Below are 4,730 nucleotides of genomic sequence, written 5' to 3'. Positions count from 1 at the left end.
GAGTTTTTTTTTTCTTTTTCTCGGTGCGTTGTTTGTTAAGAATTTTAGATGCTTTCGAACTAGTTGCGTCGTGGCCAATTTGATAACCAAAAGCGTACAGCCAAAACGGAAAAATCCAAGGAGAAGCCCATTTCGCTTCTGATCTGTCAACATAGAAATTGACACGTACTTGTAAAACAAGCTAGTGGAGTGGTAGCTTCCAATATTTTTCTGGGTCGGCTAAATTGACTCAAAACATATCAAATCATTAGACTCAATGGATAAATGCGATGAAAACAATCAGATTGTTATTAACATGGATTATTATATGGATGTCCTGTTCTAGAGGTTATAAATCTTAACACTGTATTCTTTATATGTATGTATCATAGAGTTATCTATGGAATAAGAACAACCAATTTCCTTTTCCGTCTGTTCACAGTAAGTTGTCAGCATGGAACCCTAGCCGCTGAGCAAATTCTAAAACTCTTATCATCTAACTGATGTGGCTATTTGTCGAACTAACTCCGATCTCCTCATCTTTGTTATTAATTGAGATAAGTGCTATTTTATATTGTTTAATACATATGATCATACTATAAGAGCAAAACCATAATTTTTAAATGTCGATGTTTTGGATCTACGTCCAAGTTAGTGGTTTGCGGTTTAGGATTTCATACCTTACTGTGTAATTCTCTTATTATTCATCCCTCTTTTTTTTTTCATTTCAGGTGAAACTGACGAATATGCGTGATTGTATCGGATCAATGCTTTTGAACTTTTCTTTTCTTTCTTTTTCAGAGTTTTTATTGACATCTTTGGATGTTTATTTTATTTATTGAATTTATGGTGTGGATGTTGACTTTCGAAATAATAAATGGAAATATCTGAATTTATTTGTTTAATTTATTTTTGGAAAAATACGAGTGTTACAAATACTTCCAAGATAAATAATGGCTTGAAATAACTTTTGATGAAGGTCATATATTATACTAAAGGTATGAGCAAAGAGCCAATTAGCCGTGGAGATTGTAAGATTAAAGACAAGCTTTGCGAAGTAACAGAGAAATAAATATCTCAATACTGCATTTTCATTTTTTTTTTAATTTAAGAGTTTACACAAGGAGACTTATTTATACTAAAGACAATAAAACTCTAAATCTCAATCAAGTGGCTATGATTATATTACAAAATTTGTTCAGTAAAACTGGCGCGTACAGCGAACAGCTTTTCAGTAATTGCATTGTTTGATCAAGTAGGCTTCTCTTTTTTCCAATTTCATCAGCAACTTTAGTGTTTTTTTTCTTCTTCACAGTTATCACTCAAGTTCATCGTTGCAGTGGTCCACACTCTTTCTTCGTCTAAACCTTATCACTTTTGGTTTAACATTCCCCCACAATTTAGTGTGGATGATGCTGAAGCCACCAGTGCCCGGCTCAACTACCGCCCTGGGGGCCCATGATATTAGGAATCCATTTTTTTGAAAAAAAAATCCAAATTTTATTAAAAACAAAAATAAATATACATATATTTCTAAGCTTTTTATTTTATATGTTTTTATATCTAAATTTGTAGAACATTTTAAATAAATATTTTTTAAAAAATCATGCTAAAATTGTATTTTTAATTATTAAAAGATCTAATTTTTTTTTTTTTGCCCAAAGACCCTTATAATTAGCCATGAGCCGGCCTTGGAAGCCACACCAAGTTTGGAGTGTAAATCATTGAAGCCTCTAATGGCAAAGACTTTGTGAATACATTTGCTAGTTGAGCAGATATGATGAACCATGAGAGTTCCCAAAGCAACTTGTTCCCCAGCATAGTGAAAAATTACTGCAAAGTGCTTAGATTACTTGTGTAGAGCAAGATCGGCAAAAAGGTATAATGTTAACAAGTTATTGCAACATAGCTCTAGTGAATCTGAAGAACACAAATGTCAGCCAAACATATTGGTTAACCAAGTGATTTCTGCAGCCGTATCAGATAGAGTTCTGTTTTGTACGTTGCTTTTGTGGAATTCCGAGAAATGGTTTGATGTGTCTGAACTGCCCAAGAGATAATATTTAAGCCTACGAATACACAAAAAAAAAACTATACACCTACTTGTCCCAAGACAACCATACCAATCACTATCATTATATGCCTTGAAAGTGAAATTACTGTGAATAGAAAAACAGATTCCATGACTTGTTATTCCACAAATATATCTGAAGATCCTCTTCATCAAATTGAAACCAGAAACAGAAGAGAAAAGCATATTTTAGTTGACTGAAAACTGTGTATATCATATTTGGTCATTGTGAGGTATCGAAGCTTACCAGCCAAGCTCCTAAAGTAAGTTGGTGCCGAGAAGGGTTCATCTTGATGAGCAAACTGATTGAGTTGAAGAGGAAGAGAAGTAGGCATATGAGAGAAATCCACCATTCGAGAAATCTCTAGCAGATTTTCTACCTGCTTCTCTTGGTTTAGAAAAACCCTCTCAATGAAAATGTGGTTATATGCCTAAGAAGTTCTGCAACCTTCTTTCATTCTGACCTCTTTGTTTAGACTAGCAACGAACTGATTAAGTCATTGTTGCTTTCTGACAAAATCATATTATCAACATAAAGAAGTAGCAGAATCACATCTCTGTTCTTTTTATAAGCAAATAGAAATCGATCTAATTTACTGCAGAAGAAACTAAATATCAAGAGGTACTTGCTAAACTTCTTAAACCATGCTTTTGAAACTAGTTTAGACTCATAAATAGCGTTGATGGATTATCTGGATCAATAAACCCAAGAGATTGATGCATATATAAACCAGTCAAATCTCTATGAAGAAAAACATTTTAAACATCCGGTTGTTTACTGTTCCATTTTTGAACTGTTGCAGTGTCAAGAACAGCTACAACCGTTGGTGATCTTACAACTGTACTATAAATATCCGAATGATAACATGCATAACAATTGTGGTGTGGTTCTAATAATAAGAAAAATATATAGATAAATAGATATGCATAAAAAAATTTGTTACTATTAATGGCAGTGCACTGCGGTGCGGTTGGTCACCATTTGAACCCTAAGTTTCAAGATAATCTCATTTACTATGTTAAAACTAAAACACAATGAATACTCTGTAAAGCTCAAGACTAACTAACTATAAACGAAGAATACAGACTTCACGGATTATGCTAGACCATAAAGGATACACGAGATCAAATCAAACCGTACAAATCCAAGACGTGAACCGGGAACTAGGTGATTCCTTCAGCCTTCTTGCGCAAACCTTTTAAGCAGGCCCGGCTCAAATATTAAAAGGGCCATGTGCTGCCTTATTTATTTTTCAATCTTTAGTTATATTATAGTTAATTTAAAAGCTAGGACCTTAATATTTATAATTCTTAACGGAATAGGGCCCTAATTTTGCAAAGGAGAAAACAGGACCCTGTGCAAATGTGCTGTGAGCACATGTTCTAAGCCGACACTGCTTTAAGGTTATAGACTTACTGAGTGTTCTGCCGTACTTGCAGGTTTAATAAATTTAAAAACATTTGTAAAAAGATGTATCTATAATATCATCTTAGAAGTCAGTTTTTTACGTGTCGCGTTTATGTTAACTCTCACGGTGGTTGATTACGATGATACCATTAATGAATCAAATATATCTAATTATTATTATTAAATATTTATTCTATTTTTTTCTTTTTTTATTTAGGTATCCTTTTTCTTTATTTTTTCAAAAAACTAATATAATAAAAAAAATTATAAATTTTAAAAACGAAAATATCTTTTAAAAATATTGTGTAATTCATAATAAGGAAAATTCACAAAATAATCTTGATTTTAAAGTACAGAAATAATCTTCCCTATTAAAAGATAATCTTAAAAAACATAATATATATTTTAAAAGTATTAAGCATTTTATTTAAATAAATCTATTTCTCAAATTATTACAAAATAACTTAATAACATAAATTAAGATATATTTAATGAATAAATTTTAATTTAATCTTTTTTTTTATTTAAGTCCCCTTTTATATTTTTCAAATTAACATATATGATAAATAAAATATTAATAAAATTTAAGAAGAATATATATATATATATATATATATATAATGTGATTTCATAAAAAGGAAAGTTTAGAAAGATAATCTTGATATCAAAGTAAGGATCTTTTTAAATTTATCAGTTATGTTTTTATGTAACTTTATACCTATCATCATTTTATTTTTATAATTTTATTTTTCCAAATTAACATATACTAAATTACTAATAAATCAAAATAGATCTACACATTTAAGATGAACAACCAAACTAATATAATGAATAGAAATAGTTATACTTTAATTTGACGAAATATATGTAACACAATATACCCACAAAATGAGTAACTAGACCAATTCAATTTTTTATACAAAGTCAAACACTAAATTAAAATAATATTTTTATTTATAGTAATATTTTTATACATATAAATTATAGAAAAGCTCAACATATTACAAATAAATATGAAATTTCAAATAATATTATAAATAAATATATTAACCAACTATTACAATTAAGTATTTTGTATAACTTATATATATATATGACTATCATTGTTATATTTGTTTATGTAGTTTTGAATCGTCAACACTTTAGTTTACTTTTACTAAATATGTTTAAAAATCTAAGACAAGAATCAAACTACAGAAAAATAACAAAATTAATCAAAATTTTAAGTTGCACAACAAAAATATTATAGTTTTTTTTTTTTTTTTTTTTTTT

The sequence above is a fragment of the Brassica oleracea genome, chromosome C8, assembly GCF_000695525.1.
Source record: "Brassica oleracea var. oleracea cultivar TO1000 chromosome C8, BOL, whole genome shotgun sequence".
Classification (NCBI taxonomy): Eukaryota; Viridiplantae; Streptophyta; class Magnoliopsida; order Brassicales; family Brassicaceae; genus Brassica; species Brassica oleracea.
Note: the sequence above shows the minus strand (reverse complement) of the source record.